We start from the raw sequence: 23,979 nt of genomic DNA on the forward strand, positions 1-23,979 counted from the left end.
CCAGTAAAGGAATTTTAAATCCCAGAGAGACCCTGGCCCCCCTGAACTTATTTAACACATTTGTCCCTCTGACTAAAAAAAAAAACCTAATTGATTTTTAAGTGGAAAGTCACATTTACATCACTCATTCCCTCACAGTTAATCAAGTCTAATTAGCCGAACAAGTGGAGACGTAACATGTTTAGATTTAGACGGTGTACTATAAATTGATTTTTTAGCATGTATTTTCTTGAAGCTGTAAAGATATCAAGCGGCAGCTCTGGTGAGGGGCAGTTCTTTGTGTTAGGAATATACAAAAAATGATTTACAGTGTGTAGAAAATGAGTCTCCTGGTTGGCACCTTCGACAGTCCCTCAAATCTCTTTGTATTTTGAGCAAAGACCAAAGGAATCACTCCTGAATAATGAAAGCAGTATTCCTCTCATATGAGGCACACTACAAAACAGGAAGAACATAATGAATACATTTGGTGTTGGGGGGTGTTTCACAGGGACCCCCGTCTTCCTGCTATGGAAACCATGCAGGGAACCACCTTTGTCTCCTGACCTTTACCATCAAACACTATTCTTGTTTCCAAATCCCTCTGAGTGCATGAAACAACCACACTCTGCTGGGGCCTATATGACTCAAATTATATCATTTGTCCAATTTGCTATTGTTTCATCCATGTCAGGATAATTTGCTTTGGGTTTCTCTGTAATGTCTTGGGTTTTGTCTACGCCCCCTGAGAGACCTGCTATACAGTGTGTGCCCTAGATAGACTGTTTATCAAGTGCCCCCGTGTTCTGTCAAGTTGACTTTCCAACCATGATGCACAGATAAAATGTACAGCTTCATTTCACCGGTAATCTCGGGAGGAACGTGCCTGTGACCGCAGCAAGAGCCTGTTTACCTGGGGTATTAATTGGGTCAGAGTTAAAAGCGCGGCGGAGAGACAGTCTCGCTGCGGATAAAGACAAGGCAGTCATCATTACTCAACACCTACTGTATAATGACAGCTTCATCTCTCCCTCAGTAGCCATCCCACTCCTAATTAATCTCATCATCTCTCCTAACAGTTGGACAGTCAGCAGCTAAACAGATTCAACATATGTTACCGCCGCTACCACCACTCTGAAACCACCTCTCCTGCAAAGTGAAAACTAGATCTGTCATTGGATTTTCTCAAGGAGCCTGTCGAGATCAGATCTGCTCACACCATCCAATTCTGAAAAAAAAAACCCTTCTTGATCTCTTTGCTTTCGAGTCCCTTAAATGTGTGTTCACAACCAGCCTGTACAGATCATAATTAATTTTCTGCACTAAATTGATCCATCAAAGGATATAGTATTTTGGTTTTTTGCCTCGCTTGAAGCTTCATAATCAGTGTCACATTTTGACAACTGGTGGCAGCACACTCATTAATCAAGTTGTGAACTCGGTCATTTCCAGCCTCCTGGGTTCACTAGGCACAGACAGCAGTTAGAGAGAGCGACCACCAAACGCTGCAGACACCCTGACAGCTCCGTCTGGCTCCTCCAAAATCATACAGACAAGCCTTTTTTTTTTGCTGTGATGACTGTGGCCACTTCACAGGAACAGAGAGAAATCTTTGCCATTAATAATAATAATACTGAAGTGTTGAAACATCATCTTCCGCCTCATCTTTTGCAGGCAGCATGTCATGCTTCTCCAATTAATTGCTTGCTTGCCAAATGTATCTTTGCACATTATCTTGTTCTATCTTTTGATTGCATGTGCTTAATCCTTATCATAATTGGAGTTGCACACTGCCACTGGGCCAGTCATGTCTCATACCAAATTAGGCTTAAAATTGTTTACTGAAGTTTGGATGCCGCTCACTTTAGCTATGAATTTAATATCACAGAAACCAATTATGGTGTTGCATTAAGAATTAGAAAAAAATACATCTCGATACAGTGACATTTTGTGTGGCTATCCATTGTTCTTTCTTTTTTTTATTTATTCTGACAGGAGATGCTTCTAGCCCGAGCAGCCCAGGCTCTTTGTGTTTTTTATTGGTTCTTGATAGCACATGAACAATTCCCAGGGCAAACAAATCAGTCCACTCAACCATCAGAGCACCAGCGATTTAGTGAAGCTCTCTGGAAGTATTTTAAGTCTCAGGCAGAGCACAAAGAGGAATAATAATGATAACCATGAATGGGCTACATGGGTAATAGAGCACCACTTCTATTGCTGCCTGCCATGTGAAGGTGATGTTTTCACACAAGTTGAGTGATGTTAGCACATTGTAAAGGCGGCAAAAGAACAGAACAAGACAGCCCCTATAATCATTAGGAAAGCTCAAAGGTGATGTATTAATTCAATCAAATATCACTGTTTTCCATACTGATATATATATAGATTTTATATATGTATATATATATATATATATATATATATATATATATAGAGAGAGAGAGAGAGAGAGAGATATTTAGATATATAGATATAGATAAATAGAATTACATGCTCACTTTTCTAATTAGCTAGAGAGAAAGAAAATACCTTTATCAAAATCTGGGGTTCTTAGGCCACACCTTGAGCTAAATACAAATTTATAATAGAGGTTTGTGCCAAGGTACACAGACCTTGTGCTCAAATTAACGGGTGGCAGCATTTCACATAAAATCCAACTGCAAATTAACAGCAGGGCAATAATATGCAAAATGTGATCAAACTGCAGAAGCTCTGACAGCCAATTCAAAATAACGGCCACATTCAAACTACATGTTGATGCCTTTTGGAATGTTTTTTGGTACTGTTTTTGTTATCTTAAGTTGCACTGTCTGTGCTTCATGTCTTTCTCCGCTTTTTAAAAGTCTTTGCCTAAAAAACATAATTTGGGATTTGTGGTTTCAAACCTTAGATTATCTGGCTCTGGACATATTTTGGCTTTGACCAACACAAGGTACAAAGTACATGGTAGACTGAACAGATATTGAAGATCCTTTAGTGTGGGTGGGAGGGGTGGTGGATGGGATAAACAAACACAGGACTTAAACCAGGGGGACTGGTGCTTGTGTCCCAAAGACAACCTTGACTTATTTTAAATGTTTGTATGTGTTGCATGCAATGCTAATGATATAAGTGACGTGTCATATTTTACGTCAGGACATACATTACATTATGTTAATAACTTACTACTTCTTTTAAAGCCAAACCAGGATGTTTTTTCTAAACCTGACCACATATTGTTTTTTAACTTAACCATGTATAATTAAAGCAGACCTGCAACTGTTTTAATGAAATTAAGGACATGTTTCAACTTTTGGAGGTTTATGTTATTTTGGGGATGGGCATATAAGTTCTTTTAGAAATGATTGGAAATTGATCTATTTTGTCGTTTAGGTATGTGGGAGTGCTGTTTTCTCTGTGCTCTTCTCACTGGTGTCTGTGATGATTGCACCTTTAAGAAACACTCAAGCTAAAATGGTTTAGGTTTTTATTTGCCTGTCTTCTAACCTTTCGATCTCATCTGCCTGTATGCGTTTGCATGCAGTGTATCTCCTTCAGTCACAATGTGAAGTGTGAATACAGCTATCATCACTATGTGTATTAAAGTTAGTTTGGCCATGAGATATAACTCTATTGGATAAAAAAAATACACTAGCCCCTCTGAGGATTTTCAGTTTATTTTGGCAAAACAAGAGCAGCAAAGAAGAACAGCGATGGAGTCAAATGAGCAGTTTTACAAGTTAAGACAAAAAGGCTGATATAGGCTAATTATTGATGATATTAGAGTTTATATAACTGCTGCTGAAGCACAGATGGACACTTTTCCCTCTTGTTGTCCAAACTCTATCCACACAGCCTTCAATAACATTGGTTATGTACAGTGTACTTTTTCATTTTTTTTCGATTAATGGTGTTTTAAAGCTATGAATTAAAAGCCTTACAGAGGGTTAGCGCCATGTGTCCAACTGTTGGTCCAGTCTTAAGACAGTATTGCAGGTTCTTGTGAAAGGTATTTCTTATCCTCTGCAGTCTCTACGGAGGCATATTGGCAGACGCTGTTTGCTCTGTTAATTAAATTTCCTCTTTGCAGCAAATGAGGTCATATTCCACCATTGGTGTAATGTCTCTCTCATGTACAACAAAGGGAATGCAGAGAGTCCAGGAATCTTTACTGAAACAATCAACTACATCACTGTTTGTCTGCGGATCTATATTTTTGAGGAGCATTGCCATGGCGAAATTTGATGCCACTGCTTGTGGTTTTTATTGCTTCAATTTTACAGACAGTTGGGATTAATGTCAGTCTCTATAGCTTCCAGGAAAAAATGGGCAATAATGTAGGAGCCTTTTCCATTATTCTCAGGCTATACAGGATGAAATCATTTGTTCTTAACTCAGCTTGCAATATTGTTAAGACTGTAACGGTGTGCCATTTAAAATGTCGTTCATCATGATTCATGTCATATTGACTTACTTAGAGATGATCTCCAGAGTGGCTGTTTGTGCCCGAATCATTTTTCTGAGCTATAAATAAGTGTATGTTTTATGTTATTGAACGTTTTTTTCAGATGAAGTGTGATTCTGAGTGACATATGTGTCTTATAAACCCAGGAAAGTGTGTTCACAAGCCCATTTGACAGACACGAGGTGGGTTACGAGAGGCCATTGCTGAGTGTTGTGTTTGTTTACCTCAGTACATGCCATTATAACTAAATACCACAGTAACAGACATGCTTTTGAACCAAGAAGAAATGGTTTACTTCTCTAATTGGAAATGCTCACTTCCAGGGGATGAGTTAGGCTGCAAAGATAAGTTAAGTAAAAGTGGCCATCCAATTAAACATGCAGGAAAATTTCCATTTTGATATCCATTTTCTTTCTTTAGCCATGTCTCTTTTGTTAAGAAACACTCAAGCTGAAATGAAATCAAAGGTTTTATTTACCTGTTCTTAGCCGTTCACACAAATGCGGTCCCCTGTGTTTTTCAGATATGACAATGTCATTTTGTTTAAAACCCTTCTCTGTGTGTCTGTTTTAATTACTTCACAATTTAGCATGACCAAAAATATTTGAGAGTGCCTAAAAGCTAGGAGGTCCAGCAGTTATAAACAAAAAGAAATCCAAGATGTTTGGAGCGTTGAAACAAAACAATTTAGTGCATTTAATAGTTACACCTGTTAGAAAAATATTGTCTTATTTGAGTTTCACTGGTGTATTAAATTGTTTGTAGAAAGTTTGTTAAAATGTCTCCCAGTCTTAGTCAGAAGTCAGCAGGACTGTCACATGTGTTGGTGTTAAAGTCCATTCTCTTACTGCCACATGTAAAAGTATAGTATATCAAGTAAGTTTGTATGTTCTCATCTATCTGTGTCATTAATGCAGCATTTAAAGAAAGACACATTACTGCCTTTGCTGCCTTGATCCATCTCCAACACCAGTGCCAGTGCACTCTGTTCACAGGGAACTTCATTAATATGCATTTACATAACAATACTCCCACTGGAGCCTGCTGATGCACATGTGACTGGTGTAGTGGCATTGTGGAGCCGCATTATGAAACAACAAAGGGCCTGACAGGGGCAAAGCAAATAATAAAGAGAAGGACTTGGCAAGACAATGTCTATTTACTGTCTGCGAACAAAAGCACAGAATGTCCCTTTGCTGAAGAGCAACACTGTTATCTTCCACTTCAACTCCACTTTCCTCGACATTTTCAGAACTCACAAGAAAAGTTAAATGGACAAATAAAGAAATGATGTTGGACTAATTGATTGAAAATAAAAGACATTAACTGAAGATAAAAAAAAATCCCATGCAAATTTAAGTTTCCATTGTTTGCCGCAACACTCAAAGCATTAATGTGAATAGGGATGCACCCCTTTTCATGTCATGCCTTCTGGGACACATCTCCCCCAATATTTTAATATGCTCCAAATGCTGTTCTGTGTCAGGAAACCATGCAAAATCAACAGAAATAGTAATTATTAAATTTAATTATAATCATAAATAATATTAACAAACTGCCACTGGTTCTATTATAATGTGCTGCGGTTCTGTGTGGTATGTCCAGGTGGTGTACCGAACCCCTGCAGAGGCCATTGCTCGACTGCTGTGGGTGTGTACAATCAATGTCAAACACTGTGTTGCCTCTCTTTCAAAAGTATTAAAAGGTGGGAAAACTAGAATGTAATATGTTACTTAGGTGATATATCTCTGTCAATTGTGATTGTGCTCTTGGAAAGTGTTATTAAAATAATAGCTTAAAGTGTAAAGTTAGGAGCCTGTATGTTCACCGTCAGTTATTCAAGAAAAACATATCATTGTTAAACCTTACCAAAATTAACACTTCACTTAACTTCAAAAAGTAATTTTGTGCTAGAACTGTAATTGTTCAAATCAATGATATTTGCAAAAAAGTGTCAGACCCCCCAGCTGATATAGTCCCACCATTGTTGAGTCCATGGCTACATCCTTGGCCACAAGGCAAAACAAAGAAGGTTTCTGTGACAATCTCTTTCACACTTTTAAGAGCTTCCACAAAGGCATCAAACAAAAACAAACTGTTGTTGATCATATTTTCCCTGTCTTTGCAAATAAACCACTTCCTTAATTGCATACTAAATTTCTTTTGAAGATGTCAGATAAGGTTCAGATTAACCCTGGAATGCATTGTTGCACAAAACTGAGGATTTTGTTGCCCCTCAGTCACATAGTTAAGTGTATTAAGAGGGGATCTTTTAATGGTCAGTATGAACAGAAGGAATGATTACATCAAGCAAAATGTGTTGATATGGGCTCTTGACTAGTGAACCCATGCTATGAGCTCCAAAAATGTCATATCACAGCCTACATTACATATTGTTAAGATTTGCTAGTCTTTTTATTCAGCAGTCCTTCATGAGAAAGCATGTGCCAATAGAAAGATCTGTACTTGTACAAGACTCAAAGAAGACTGATACAAAGCAATATTTGGATGACATAAATGAGCTAAACAAAACTGTTGTCTCCTGGTAACTATGTGATAAAAACAGAAAAAACTATCCGGTCCTGCTTGTAGGAACAGTCTCTAGTAAACAGTGCTCATAAAGTTGCTCTCCTACTTAACTGACTTTCAGTTTCAAACATTTTCATGTAAATACAACAATATGCAATGGGGTAAATTCAAATCTTATTTCTTAAGCATCTGGGACACAATGCTTTATACATGTACAGTAATTAAGTCCAGTTTTTATAAAGCAGAGGGCTAATCACAGCCACAATAACAACAGGAAAAACCCCAATAAAAAGCTAAGCAAGCACAAAAAACAAAAAGAAAATACATGAATTGCTCCAGATTCTTCCAGGACTGTGTCAATGTTTATAGATACTCCATGCAGACTACACCGCTATTCAAATGTGCCAATGCTACAGCACGTCATAGGACACTTCAAGGAACCGAATCCATAATTTCTGCAGTAACGTGAAACAAGAGAGGATTTTCCACGCTTTGTAATCTGTGATGTCACACTGATGTGCCCGTCCATAGAGAATGGAGTGGAAAAAATGCAAAAAGGTCACAGCGAGAGCAGCCAGGATAATATTCTGGTGATCACACTACATATTATAGCTTTGGAAAAAAGGCACTGCTACAGTAAAGCTATGCTCCATTCATGCCCCCATTCATTGAGCCCTCAGGCTGAATGGCACTTCTTTGTTTTCTATCCGAGAGATGCTCAAGTTCATGGTGCTGGAATGGACTCTCCATTTCTGATACTGACATGTTGCCATCCAAATGTTACATAATCTACACTTTTCCAGAAATCCAGCACCAGGAAAGGTTTTTCTGTTGATTACAGTTACGCAAATTGTCCGATTACAGGACAACATGATTTGATAGACACATTGTTTTTATTTTCTGGTGTATGTTGCAGAAACACATATTATACTATGCAAGTTTAATTGATAAGCTACTTTATCCACCGACGTTTTTTTCTTTCTTCAATATATTTTTGTTTTTTTGCAGTTGAAGTTCTCACATTTCAATAAAGTCTTTATTGATTTGTTTTTATTATGCAAACATTCACATTTTTTTTTCAATATTTACCTAATTGAAATTAAAACTTGTATCTGGAAAAAAGCCAATGTAAATAGAGCAGGGTGAAAGGTGGGGATAATATTGGGGGCCCACCGCTGGAGAGGGACCATAAAAATCTTAGCAGGATGTATGAATTAATTAAGCGGGGCCCAGAGCAATATCTTTTCAGGGATCCCAGAATTCCTAGCTCTGGCCCTGCATAATATATTGCACTTTAATGAATAGAGGGAATAATCATATTTTTGTAAAGCAAGCTAGACATTACACAGCAGAGTTCCTGAGGAATTATTGTGTTGGGTTTTGAATGCAATTATTAACCACCACCGATAAAAAACATTTCATTAAAAGGTTAAAATTTTTTAATTGACTATACTGATTTGAAAGATCACTGATGTCAGTTGCTGTAGTAGTCGTTATAAAAACAAAATATTTGTTGTTTTGTTTGGTGCTGTGCCCAACAGTAAAATCAGCAAGCTACTGCTGCTGTACGTCTGCACTTATGCAAGGCTCTTGGGGCCATGTCAGTGCATATCAGCACTGAATAAAATATAATCTGTGTGTTACCCACATTTCAGTTCAGTTTGTTTGTCCTGTGGATGGAAACTGATTTCAGTCATAAGCCGAAATCCATTTTGCAGCATTAAAATCCATGTTGAGGGATCAGTTATGTTGGCACTTACATCAACTATTTAGACTTGTTTAATCCATGAAATCATTGCTTTTAAACATTTGAAATGGAGCAACAGTTTTTCAGCAGGAACTGCTACAATTTGATTTTAGGGTAAGGTAGAAAAATAATAATCAGATGTAAAGTAGATAATTAAAACACATACACTGGACTAGGAGAAGAGCCATGTTGCCTTGAATTAGTGAGGGGCAGAATTCCCACTTTACAGTGTCGGTTGACCCTGTTCTGGGGCCGTCCCCGACCCAGAACCCTGTCAGTCAAATCAGATTTGGCAGTTCAATACGAATATTCTACGATAGATTTTGCTTTCCATACAAAGTCTCAAAATGTGAAAGGGCTCCATGGGACGTTCAGTGTGACAGCTGCATTAATGCAATACAGTAAACAAGCTAACCGCACTAATGACGGGTCATAAAAGTGCAACAACATTTTTTGCTTACAGTAGATATCAAACAAAAGCCAGAGAGTGTGTCATATTAAGTTGCTGTGAACTGTAAACTCACTGCTATTAAACAGATGGTCTTAACATTCTCCTCTGTGCCACTGCCTGTATGTCTGCAACTCTGCCTACCAAGAGTTGTGTAAAAGTCAGGAGTCCTCACTCTGCAGCAAAATCTGGGGACCAAATCTCTCCCAGAAGTAAAAATCATAGCATGCTGACTTAAATAACAAAAAACCCCAAAACAAAACGATTGCTCTACTTAAAGTATTAAAGATTATCTCAAATTGATAATCTAAACCTCCGACTTTCAAGGGGCAGCCCTTTCCTATCTATATATATATATATTATATATACTATACTGTGTATATATATATATTTTTTTAAGATTATTTTTGGGCTTTTATTACCTTTAGTGGACAGGACAGTTTAAGCGTAAAAGGGGGGGAGAGAGAGGGGGTGACATGCAGCAAAGGGTCAAGGCCAGAATTGAACCCGCAGCCGCAAAGCAAGGAAACAACCTCTGTAGATGATATATATATATATATATATATATATATATAATCTCAACTGAGCCACCAGGCGCCCCACTATTCCCATATTTTTACTTAAAATGTTGTTTACTGCAATTGCTACTCCACTCATGATTCAATTCATGAAAATGATATGTAAATTTCACAAAAAAAAAATGGAGGTGCAGCGGCTGAATCTGTAGTCTGTAAGAGATGATTTCCTGGTTTAGTGCAGCTTTTGGTCAGACTGACACTGAGAACACATGGAAGATTAAAGTGGCCGATAGGAAGTCTCTATTAAATTTGCATTAACACATTGTGTAAATCTGCTGATGATTGCCTCACAGAGACCCCGTGGTTCAGCGTGCCATCCCCAGCTTCTGTACACTGGCCAGATGGCCACTTCAGAATGAGATTGACACAGTGTTTTAAACTGATTTCATGCTAACTCTCAGGAGAGGGAGGCAGACCATCCGCTCTGTTGGGAATCGGGATTACAAAATAGCCAATTAAAAAGGAAAGTGGTGAAATCTTGGCCTGATAAGGTGGAGATTAAATCGGTTATAGTTTATTAGGCAAAATTACTTATTAGAAACTATTCCTCTCCAAACAGATTTCCATTACCGGCCCAACTCCTTTTTATCTGCGCTCCTTTATCTGATGGCTGCACTCTGTAATTATGAATCCTCCAAATAGCAATTATGACACCAATTGGACAGCATTTCCTCATACGTTTCATTTATTGTCTATTATGGCTTTGAAATACCGAACATCTTGAAAATCCACCTTGGAAGAGAATAGCTGAGCCTGACCTCACTTCTCCATACAAAAAAAAAAAATCATTTAAATCATGATGAAAAAAAAGAACCTCACTTAATTTATTGCCATTGAACCTTAAAGCAAAAATCATGTCAGATTTCTGTCCTTGTTTCCTAGCATCCATCATGTGCCCACCCGGTGCCATGTGTAATTACTCCTAGAGAATAGCTGAGCAGATGCGAGGGCTGTGGGTGAGACTGAATCACGAGACTCCAGCGGGTCCCAGTGTCCCTGGATAACTGGTGCTTGCTCTGCTTCAGCGGCATCTGTGCAGCACCTGTGGACAGAGCAGCACCCCACCTGCTACCAAACATCAGCTGTCTGTTTTTCTACCGAAGCCCCAGGCCTCCCCTACAGCCTCTCCCCCAGGTCAGCCAGGTTCATGAGAAAGCCCCCTCTAAGCTTTTCTCACCTTCCACTAGTTCTCGAGCATTAAAGAGCTCCTCAGCTTGTCTGAGGTTGATCTGCTACCTGGGACATCCTCTGACCCCAACGCTGCTCGGCCTGCCTCCTTAAACATTGTCAATCTCACACCATACCTGAGAGCTCAGCAGCTATTGGCGGTTTATTTATACCTTCCCTCTTTGCTCTAACCAAACACTGAGCTCATATCTGAAGGCTGGCGCTGGATCCCTTCATTCTCTTCTAAGGGGCCTGATTCAGATTGATATAGATTGAATTCTTACCCTGCCTATTGTGAACAACCATTTGTATTCATGAAATCAACGTATTTACCTCTGAGATGAGCATCTACTATGTATCGGTACATATACTGGAAGCTGAAGTGTTGATAACATGGAGCAATAATACCGGATCGCATTTCCATCTCACCTTTCATCTGAGAATCTTAAAGCCCTTTACTTTGTGTGGAGATAACCAATCCTCTGCCAATACAATGCACACCAGAGTAATTGCAGCAGGGAGATGAGGATTCATTAATTTTTTAGAAAATTACAGCTATGTGCTCCTGACAGTGAATTTAATACCTGTAAATGTTATGGCACATTTTTTTTATCATCTACTGAGCATGGCTTGCCTTTAGCTGCATATCACCATTTCATTCATGACACTGAAGAGACTTATTTTGTAATTATTGGGGATAAAAATATTTGAATTTCATTGGCCTTGGTGAATTACATTTTTTTCACTGTTTATTTGTGGTGAAATTCACAAGTGAGCATTTTGATCAAACATCTTATTGTTGACATTTTCTTGGTGGGAAGCAGTGAGCCGCATATGCCAAGGTTTTACCCAACAGACATTTAACAACAGGGGTGTTTCTAGGATTTGAGAATACTGGGGTTTAGACAGACCTTCGTAGGGTGGTCCAGGGGGTTCCTGCCCTGGATAGCTTTTTTTTTTCTATGAACAATGTCTATTTTCATGCTTCTCAATGCATCGAGGCACCTTATTTACCCTTTAAAATGTTTTTGTTTTTTGTTTTTTTTACTTTCCAGATGAACCCTTTGAAACCTGGATCAACACTACTTTTCTTGTGCTGCATTCAGATGCCTTTCACATGTATTAATACCTTTGAACCTGAAGCAAATTGGTTTGATTTCTTTAAAAAGCTATATCTTTATAATTATCATGATTATGTATTTACAAGTATTTTACAGAATAATTTTAAATAAAATTTAATTTTTAAGCACTTTTTCTCAAATCTTTTTCCACGTAATTTTCCTTGTACTTTTTCACTAATGTTATTTCTTCCTAAATTGCTCATTGTGGTTCTTCCCATTACTTTAAAAGATTAGCTCAGGTGCCAAAGGGTTAATTATGAATGTGATGTTAGAAAAATATTAGTAGTTGTTAGTAATTGGAATTAAATAGAAGCAGAACACGTTACAACCGCTATCATGAAAAAATGATTAAAAAAAATAAAACAACAGTTGGAAAAATGGTATGTATTTATGTTAACAGTCGGTGAATGTAACTAAGTACATGTATATAAAATAAGTATGAATGGTATGACAAATAATTAGATCCAGGGCTTTTTTATGATTATTAGGCCTATTCCTATTTTTTAACTACATATATATAGCGTACATCCAGGTCTATGTATAAAACATTCAAGGATGAAGCCTCGGACTCCTAATGACGCCACTCTAACAATATTGTTGCCCCATTTTTTAAATGATAGAAGTAAATATAGTAACATTTGCTGAAACGTACAAATTCTGTGCAAAAATCGAAGAAGAATGGTATTTTGCATTAAATCTACAAACACAATCTTGTGCATTAGCATTTTGCTTTGGAGCCCTGACTAGCAATTGTTGGCAGGCCTTTAAAGTTACAGTGCTCACAGTCCATCGGGCTGCTGGCCACATTGTTTTAATCTGTTGTTGCCATATCCAAAAAAAAAAAAAAAAGCTTCAGCTGTTCTATCAATTCAACAAAATGGCTTAATGAAAAACTGGCATTGTTTCATTGTGCCATCCATGGCATAATAGCATATGTGATGCTGCTGCCTCTGGTAATTTTCATATGCATGTTCATATGTTACTCTATACAGAGAAAATAGAGAGGGGGGGGGACTTCAGCTGTTGGAGCTCTTGTGCAGATATTGCATGGAGCACTGTGATGAGGGATATTGGGAGACCCTATTTGATTTCATTAGAAGGAAAAATTAGATGAAAGTCTTGATCTCAGAGGACACTTAGCAGTGCCTCTGGCAAATTGACAGACATAATGCTGTTTGATTTGCAACCAAAACTGAGCAGCTGAGTGTTTGGTTAAACAAATGATATTCCATTTATTGATAAAGAAAACAAAGTGGGATATCACGTGATAGAAAACCAGCTCGGTGTAATATTTTCTGTGGTACAGGCATATGGCCCAGTAAGGCATATGAATCAGTGGGTTTCCATTTTGAAATGGTTTGGGGCAGGGGCGTTTGTAGGATTTGAGGGCATTGGGGGATTCAGTAGGTACCTTGGTAGGGGGGTCCAGGAGGCTTTTTTTTTCATGAACAAGCATTGTTTTTCTGCTTTTTTTATGCACTGTGGCAACTTATTTACCCTTTTTAATTTCCACATTAATTATGACCTTTGATGACAAAAACACTAGTTGTAAGTAATTAATACACAATAAGTACAGAATACAAATGCTATCATTAAAATTTGTTGACTAGAAATAGAAAAACAGTTAAATATATGTGTGGTGGTGGTGTAATGTAACTTAGTACATTTATTCAAAGTATGTTTTGAATGACAGATTATTAGATATGGGAGTTCTATTTTTATTATTATTAATATTATTATTATTATTATTATTATTATTATTATTATTATTATTATTTTTATATATTCTTGTGGAATTTTTATTAAAATAGAAGTCCTGAGCTACTTTTATGTTTTTATGGGGGGCGGGGGAGGTCATGTCCCCGTCCCCACCCACCCCCTCCAAAAAAAAATAATTAAAAAAAGTACATCCATGACATTTTTACAGCATATCTAAGCAGACATTATAGTCTGTCCATTTGAAAATTATAGATATTTACTGTGTGTGCTGTGTTCATTCTGAGAAGTTATAATGACTTGGAAACTTTTAAAACATTTTTCATTCATTTGACGGTCGGTATAGCAAAGCTATCTTACATTTAAGAAGACTCTTTATACATGACCTTCAAAATTATCTGTCAGTAAAAAGAATAATGAACATTTCCGCATGAATAATAAAAATTCAATAAGCATTCTTTTCTTATCATCCCACTGAAACAATTGTTGCAGCTCTCCCCGCTCTTGATATCACTTTGATGTAGTAAATTTTTAAACTAATGGCCCATCCCATGCATTGTGGCCTTTTGATGAAGACAATTGCGCCTTTTTGCACAATTACAGATCACATTTGGCAGCCCCTGCACACAGATTTGTTTTCACATGGTGTTCTGGTCTGAGTGGCTGTCAGGGTCTTCTTTATTCATCCGTAGCTGACAATCATACTTTATTGAGAATGGAAAAGTGACGGCTAATTGATTTTACAGTGATACCGATGGAGAGACAATGAATGTGCCATCAATTCAATCCGCTATTTAATGGTTCCAATTTAGTCTGTAAATGCTCACTAAACTAATTTCACTGGGTGCAGCAATCTGAAAAGCTATCATATCTCTAATCTCCTCCTATATATTCATAAGGAAAAGGGAATTTAGTCAATTCCAAGGTGTGGAGATGATCTGTTAGTGCAGTGTAAATGTTTAGAACGCGGCAATTGAGTTCATTTATAAGGATATGAAAAGTTTTATTGGCAGGGTCAGTGGAGTGGAACTGTTGGATAATAGGCAGTTACCGAGAAGTGTTTGAAGGCTATGAAGCATAGAGATGTAGGGAATAAAATGCCGGGACATACCGTAATCGGAAGCTAAACTGAAATTCTGAAACGGCACGGCTGTTAGATTCCCACTGATAAAAGGTTCTGTGGCAGAGGCCATTGCTATTCAACCATCTATTTATTTTCCTCTGTGCAAGCTCTTCAATTTTGGCCAAAAGTGGGAAGCAGTGAGCCGCATATGCCAATGTGGTGTGAGATGGTGATGTGGATGCAATGGGCTCTATTTTTCCATCAGAGCGTTTCCCAAACCCAATCATCATCGGATATGGCTTTGCCTCGCAAAGAGAACAGGATGTTAATATGACTATTCTCTCAATAAAAGGGAAAATACACAGTAGTCTTTTAAAGATGAGTTCATTCAATTCACAACACAATTCAGTGCCCATCAGTGTGACCCCAATACTTCCTTCCCTTCTTCTGTCATTTCCCTTCTTTTTATCCCCATCTCCCCATTTATTTCTCCCTCTTGGCCTTACATCATGGACACACCAACACATACACACATTTTCTACCCTCTTCCTCCTTTTCTCCAAGGTCTTGCCTCTGTTACATCTTCACCAAAATTGCTTTTTTTTTTTTTTTTTTTGGTTTTTGTAGGGTATATGCATTTAAGGTCAACAGCCACACTGTTTTTTAAAAATTCAGTCCTCTTTGCTGTGGGTATCATGTAACCTGGATATATTTCAGCAGGGACATCTCTGATCACATCTCGTCACTATGGAGAGGTCCCATCCGCAACCCCCCAGAGTGCTTCTCTCTATAGCAAAGACCATTCCCACCCCGCTGCTGTTTGTTTACAAGCTGCCGTTTAGACATCCATTTAGGCTATTTTAGCGGTAATGAATGCAAGCCTAAATAGACGGAATCGGGGTTACAGAATTTGTCTGTTATCCAAATCAAGGCCTAAGATGAGATGCCCTGTTGACTTTTTTAAAAAAAGAGAGATGATTCTTATATATTTAATCATAATTGTAGATAAAGCAGTGAAGACATGTCTCGGTGGATGTGCACAGTGCGGCTAACGCTGGCAATTAGAGGAGAGTATTCTACTTTGGGATACACAGATGTGAGAGATGCTGGTGTCAGAGCTTCATGATTAGTTTACTGTGATATTCCTTTTGGGGCCGGTAGCCCACATGCATGCATGTTCCCAGGAGGAAGAAATGTAAATATACTAGATATATTGTTAGAGACACTTCAACCTATAGCAGGCCCTCCATGAAATATTGATGCTTTTCGGAGAGCATGTTTCATGTCATAATTTATTGTTTTCTTGCATAACAGTGATGGCTAAATATTCTTTTTTTTTTTTTTAAATGAATACATAAATATACATAAATAAACATAGACTGCACACTCTAAAAACTGACAAGTTGATGTTACTTAAAATACTCTTGGAAACCAATTGCCTTGAAAAAGTAAAGTAAACATAATTGCAAATCTTATTTATGTTTACTTTATGTCTAATTGTTAAGTTTACTTGAAAATAGCTGTATTCACTTGATTCAATGAAGATGTTGCAACTTAAAAATGACAAGTGGAATTACTGTTCTTTCCAAGTGTTAGCAACTTCAGTAAACCAAGTTTCTGACTTAACTTGATCATGGCAAAGAGGATTTTGCTAATGATGAAGTTAGGAGATCTGCAAGCTCTGTTTTGTTAACATGTTTTAAAAAATACAAATATAACTGACTAGTATGCAACTGACAGAGTACAGATATATGGTGGTTTACTGAGGTTGCTAAAAATGATTTAATTAAACTTGTCATTTTTTTCAAGTCTCAACAACTTCACAATATTAAGTAAATATAACTTAATTCTAAGTAAACTTAACAATTATGAAGTTAACATAAATACAGATTAACCGTTATTTACTCACATTTTTCAAGGCAATCAGTTACTGAGATTTTTTTCAAATAAAATTATCTCATCAGATTTTACAGTGCATTTATGAAGTGAGTATTTTTTAAGTTTAATGTGTAATCCTGCACAACATCTTGCGCGACGCCTTTGGTAATTTCGCCGAGGTGCAAAATCATTTCTTTATTCATAAATTAAAATTGGAATTTAATAGGCTCTTCTTTCTTTTTGAGGGACTTGATTAAAATATCCATTATGAGATCAGCTCTTTAGTTTCTGTGTTGTGGATTACTTTTATCTTGGCAGACATAAATTATGGAACTCTGCTCTCTGAGGTAATTGCCTAAAATATATTCATTGTCCCATTCTTCTCAGTCATATCCCTACAACATTTCTCCCATAGCTTCGATCCCAACCCAGATTCTCTCATTTTCTCATGATTTTAACGCACATCAAGGCCGACTATCGACCATTAAACTTTTATTTTTTAATTTCCATCATTTATTTTTCTCACTGGGGCAGTTGGCGGCGCTGATATTTGTCCAGCACAATTTGCACAGGTTTATGTGAGCCAGTGTAACTTGGAAAGTGGCCTACAGTTTGTTGATGAGAGCGGTGGCACCATGACCTGAATTAGAGGGCTGCTGTTGCCAAATAAGGATGCTGCGACAGAGGCAGGGAAAATACCTTTAATCCCTGACAAACAAGCATCTTTGGCTGCGAGTGGGTTTTGTGTTTGGTGGTGAAGCCATGTGAGGGCCAGGGTTAAACGGAGGCCTCCGAGTAGCCAGGGGAACCCAGCTCAACACAGATAAGGGTGATCATGCTGAAAATGACTCATAGGTAAGACCCCTATCTCTGGATACCCAGCTAGAACAAGCTTTATCAAGCCTCGTCCTGATCTGGATCTTAAAGACCAAACTGCATGAATTCCCCCAGCAGAGAGGTTATATAGTGCAGCGATGGATGCTTTGCTGCTTTTTGAGATGGAGGGCTTACCTTTAGCCAGATGGACCCTAGGATTGCCTGGAGAGGTCATCTTCAACTTACAGATCCAACTCAAATATCTATTTATTTATTTATTTTCTCAACATTCTCCAAGAAGGATTTGGCACTAAAATTCCCTGGTTGGCAATGAATTTTGATTTAGCATTTTCACCAATCTGGCACATATGATAAGGTTTTTTTTTCATTGCAACATGATAATGCCATGTTTGTTTGGCCCAAAAATAAAAAGGCTAAATAATGAAAAAAAAAAAAATCAATGTTATTTTTGAGCCCTGCTGAGATCTGGTTTAAGCTCCTTCTCCTGTAATTTCATTTCAGTTAAAAAAGATGGCAGGTGCCGATTGAAGGCTTTTGCTTTCCATTATATCCTCCTGCTTTACTTCGAACACATTGTACATCAAAGCAGCCAGCTCAGGTCATCTGAGTGTGTGGTGCTTAAGAGCACAAACCTCATTTTCAAATTTATTTCAATAGTGGAGAGGAGATAACAGTGTTTCAGCGATTCAAGAGTATTCCCTTTCAAATCACATCATCCAAGTCCCAACACACTTGACTCTGGATTAGAAGAACCAGATTAAAAACCTCAATTTAATTAGAGTGAATGGATAGATCTAGCACTTGAAAGAGCAATAAGTAAGGTCCCACTTATAGAGAGATATCTGCTGGCCCACTGAGGTCTATACACCCCAGGTAAAATTGAAGATGTAATCTTTCCAGTGCAAGAATAAACTCCTCTGGCTGCCAGCCGGGGATACACAGAGCCTCATGATGTGCCCCGTTTTCCAATCACAGGCTGAAGCCTTGTAGCCTTAATGTAGATCAATTATAGGGCAGAAGAGCCACTGTCACATATGATTCACAATATCAATTTCATGCTCTTGGAAACTGTTTGGCAAGTGTTCCCTCTTTTTACATCTGCTAACCAATCGGAAGGCAACATGTCAACGTGAAAGTCAATTTAATGGTGTGACAGTTAACCAGTGAGTGCAATGTAGAGGAGATTTTCCCAGCAGTCTCTGTCTGTCATGGACTGATATTTATTTATTTGCCACATAGCCCCGCACAAATAAAATGTCACATCTCATTTACACATCCCACCCTTTTGTGATGCAAAGATTCGCTTTAAATGCTAACTGTGGGGACCGCTCGGGCTGATTAAAGACCCCTTGAAGCGTGCTCAAATAATACACTGGATGTTCAGAGAGGGACAGCCGAGATGTTGCAGCCGTGAACATCCCCAAATCTTCTCTTCTGAATGAATTTCAATAAATAAGTAACCAATCACTCATGGCTCACTTTGGCTTGATGCTGGTTTGACAGCAAGAAGATGTAAAGTTCATCGCTTAAAGAATAGTTTCTAGGAAATATGTTTATTGGCTTTCTGGTGGAGTGTAAGATCAATGAAGCTCTCATGTCTGTCTGTAAGTCTACAGCCAGCAGCCGGTTATCTTAGCATAGCATTAAGACCAGAGACAGGATGAAACAGCTAGCCTGGCTCTGTCCAAAAGTAAGAACATCATCTTCCAGCACACCTAAAACTAACCTCGTAACATGTAATATCTCTATTTTTTAGCTCATATACAAACCAAAGTGTAAAAACAACAACTTGGATTTCATAGTTTTCATATTTTTGGGATGTGCAGAGGTCACAAGGCAACCAGACTCAATGAAGTTATTGCTCACAGTTAAAATGCTGATATGATGTTTACACTTTGGTGTTTTACTGGTTAAACAAACAAGATATAAGTGCATTACTTTGTTTGCTGTACAGGTGCTAATAGGCTGATCTTTATTTTTTTTTTTAATAAACCATTGGACAGGGCTGCAGGCCAACTGTCCACCTGTTTCCAAAGGGATACTTTGCCCATTTTCAACCACCTTATATCATAACAATGTGGGTAGTATGTATGTATATACAAGTTAAACTTCTCTTCATCTAACCAGCACCAAGATCTCCCTGTTTCGCTGGGAGACTGTTGCTTGAACTTTTTCCCCAATTTCATATAGCTTGCCATCCACGTTGCTACCACAGACACAAAGAATATAGAAGAGCATCAACAGACAGACCCGCCCCTCGCTCTCTTTCAAACTCCTATCAAACAGTAAAACTTGTGAGCAGTATTGATGAGATATAAACCAATATTATGTTACACTGCCTATTTCTCACCTAAAATGTCTTCAGAAGCAGACTCTATTTACCTGTATTAGCAAGGGGGGGGGGGCAGCATAACTGCTTCCTGCATAGTGAAAATGAAGGCTAAAAAACTGAGATCAAACAGTAAATCTGAGCAGCGCTGATAAAATAAACCAAGATTTTGTCACTTAGTTGCCTATTTCTTGCTTCAAATGTTTCCAGAAACATGTTTTAGCTTACAGTTTAACTGTTATACGAGATAGTTAGTTACCAGCCAGCCACCATTGTGTCAAACAGAAAAGTTTGTAATACATCACCCACCAGCAGGAGCATATATTATTGGTCTGTTGTTGTGCAGTGCATTCTGGTAGTTATAGGTTTTGTACCTCTTGAGCAAAAGCAAATGCCACATGCTTTTTTCTCTGTTTTCCCTGGTCATGTAACACCAATTTCAGAAATGTGTCTTTCTAATGTATAGACAGCCCAGATTTATTAAAAGACCATATTTCAAGCAGTGAAATACCTCTTAAATAGACAGATACGAGAGTGGTCTCAAACATCTTATTCAACTCTTTTTGAGAAAGTGAATAAGTGTTTTCCCCAAACTATTCCCCTTAACTATTCCTTTAACAGAGTTTTGAGCGTTGCCTTTAAAGGAGCTGTAGCTGGCTATAAGATATTTGGAGGGACCGCAGGGTGGGCACTGTGCTTCTGCTACAATGTCATGGGTCAAGACAACATTATCAATGGTAACTGCCATGTGCAGTGCAGAGCGGTGGAAATTAGCTCGCCGCTGACTTGCACACGCTGCCAGACTGTCACACACAACAACAAACAGAAAAGCTTGGATTTAAACACACAGAGGAGCATAACTACATCCTCTGCTCGGGACACCATCACTCCACTTTATCTTTACATATATAACAAATTGTTTTTTCCTGCTAGGTAAAAACTATGTCATATAGAGCTCCTTTAAATAACAAAAAAAGGCAAATAGAAATCAGGCTAGATTTACTTTAAATGCATGAAATGATTACACGTTACCAATCAAACATATCACGTACAATCTCAGGAGGACCGCTTAGCACCAAGGAGATGTAACAGTATCCCTCAGTGTCCCCTGTCCTCACGGATTCACATAGACAACGGAGGCTGCTGATTTCTCTGTGCACGCGCGAGGCCAAGCGGTGGAGCTCTCAAGAAAAGGACAAGATGCTCTCCTCATCCTTGGAGGCACAGGTTTTTGAAAATAAACATGCAGCAGTGCCAAAGCCATTTCACATTCTGAAAAGGCGACAGTCCACTAATCTATGAATAGGGCGCCTAGGAACCCCGGTGACAAATGTTATCTCAGCATGGCATAGAGGGTTCAAACCCATTCAGCCCCCGACTCACAGGCCACTGCTAAGATTATGTCACCATAATCCCCAAGCAGGCTTTTTGTTGCCTAGATGGGCAGGTGATTCTATGTGTGAGCAAAACAGCACTGCAAGGGCAGCAAGGAGAAATTATTATTTATTCTTGGCATGACAATAGAGGTTTGGACAGTCAGAGTGTTGTCATATTGTATGTTCACATTTGAGGTTTGGGGAGATGTAATTCCAAAGGTATAAAAATACTGTAGACGATGGATTATGTTTTCATATCAGGCCTACCTTTTACTCTTATCAGTTAGGGTGTATCCTGGAAAGAGGAAACAAACGTGTTTTTGGGTTGATTGATAAATCCTGTGTCTCCTTTTTTCCTATTGGTGGGCAAACACTTTTGTAGTGTTTGGACGTAGTATAGTAAACAAGCAAATGGAGACCCGGGGGAGTGGGAAGAGGTCAGCGTACACAGTGCATACTGCTTTTTTGATCCCAAAGGAAACACAACTTCCTGCAAAAAGGCTGTTTTAATTGATTGCATAGAATTATTGATAACCTAAAAGCAGATGGGTTTTATAATAGCCTGTCCTCTCCCCCTCAGGAGATGTACAGTAAAGGATTCCCCCAGTACACGAGCACCTATGTGGGATATTCCAAACAGCCTTTCAGCTACTGGTGATCTCACCAGCCTTATATGATTTAATTGGGTTTGTATTGCCTTTAATTTAAATGATGATGCAGCCTTGGATGAGGTCACTCACAGGGTTGTGATTCAGTGCAAAGTAATTGAAGTTCCCTCATTTGGAGGAGGTTTGGGGAATTAATCGCTGGACGCTCAAGGACACAGAACCAAGATGTCCAGAAATAAGACAGGATTAATTGAAAATCTTAATTACTTTCTAAGGGCATAAACATCTCAATATCAATTAAAATGTGTTTCCACTGCACTTAGAGGATATGAGGTGCAGCAGTTAATTAGATGTGGAGACTGACGGGTGAGCTCACCGGTTTTCAATATAAGCCCTTCAATTGAACTGCCATGATTTAAGGGCATAAATAATGCATGTGAGGCTTTACTTTCAGACTTTTTTGAGCATTTTTTTACCTGTTATGTGGAAATGTTCAGAGTCACTAATTCAAAGTTGAACAAAGTTGAAGGTTAGATAGATAATATAAAGCAAGGCGTATTCGGGTTATAATTCAAGTTTCCTAAATTATAGAGCGCATATTAAGCAGAGTTATATGACTGGGGCCAACAGGGAAATAATATCCTCCAGCCGCTTCGCTAGTGCTGTGCGGTTGACTGAGCAGATAAAAGCTTTGGTAGAAATGGCTAGTGGATGAGGAAATGTTTTGGAGGTGTAACAGTGATTGTTATTCAAGGGACACCCTTCTACCACAGCCGGCAGTGTGGCCTTGAGGCCTGTCTGTCATCTCGCTGAATTTCACACTTTCTATTTTTTTCTCGTATTTATTCATTTATCTATCATTCTTCTTAATTCCAGTTTATCTTTTGGGAATTGTTCAAGGCCCTTTGTTTCACTGTATGTTATCCCCCCCTCCTCCTTCTCTGCCTCCTCCTCCTCCTCCAGTAGCCACTGCTTTTCTGCTTCAGCTGAGAAAAGGGACCAGTCATGAGCCATTTAACCATGGGAAAGCAGGAGGGCCCCTCTAAACTGGTATTTCTGAACCAATCTAGGTAGTGTATTCGAATTGCAGAGTAACAAATGGACAGTGGAAGGGGTTTGTAATGGTGATTAGAGTCTGAAATTGGTTCAGATTTACAGTGTCAGTCAGAGATGGAGAGAGAGGAATAAGCAGTCTAAGCGGTCTAATGGATCCATCAGCTTGCTTCGGCTGCTCAGTGGGCCGAGTGGGGTCACCAGCCATCCGCAGGCACCACAAAAGCACTTCAATTTTGTTAGGAAATGTATCAATTTAACTGACTCGAGCGGCACACTGAAAACCTAATGAATCTGGACTCAATTTTCCAGCACACTGCCTCTATGAACCGGAGGAAACAATGTTGGTGGTGAAGGGGTGAAGTCAGGCCATCGTGATTGGCTGGCTCTGACTTCCCAGCCCTCGGCACGACCAGTCAGGAAAACAGGGGCAGGCCTCCGTTTATCTAGCGATAGTGGCAGCGCCGACTGCTGTCACTCATCTAACAATCACGTCATTAAAGGTAAATTGGCTTCTATTTCAGCGGGATGATAATGCTAATTGAGTGGCAAAACATAATACCAGGAACTGTTGTGTGCCGTTAAGGGGAGGAGGGGGACAGATTAAATGGCCATACAATAGTGGGCGTCAGGCATGGCAGATGTTGCTTTGTGCTGAGGACTGCATTGACATATCTCTTGCTTGTCAGGCCTGGGCTTTAGAAGAGACTTACAGGACAGGGGACCAGATGGTCTCATACAGAGGCTGAATAAAGCAGTTAAACAGCGGCACTGTTTAAAGACAACTAAGCTACAAGAAATGTGGTAGTTGGTAAATACAAAAAAAAAAACAAAAAACGAGTGCTTTATCGATCCAACTACCACGAGCCAGACCTGACTGCCGGCTAATGAAATGACTCTGGTCCGTGGTTAGGTGTTTATTTAGCCATGATCACCGCTCACCCTCCTTTTAGTGGAGCTGTCAGGCAGCTTTTTCCTATTGGCTGCAGAACGACAAAATCAGGCTCATAGCCGAGGTCAAGGAATATCATTAAATGGCTTGTATTCTCTTCATGGGAGTTTTTTCCTTTGATAGATAGAATCTAATGTTGCATAAGTAGATT

Source organism: Plectropomus leopardus, chromosome 17 (genome assembly GCF_008729295.1).
Source record: "Plectropomus leopardus isolate mb chromosome 17, YSFRI_Pleo_2.0, whole genome shotgun sequence".
Lineage (NCBI taxonomy): Eukaryota > Metazoa > Chordata > Actinopteri > Perciformes > Serranidae > Plectropomus > Plectropomus leopardus.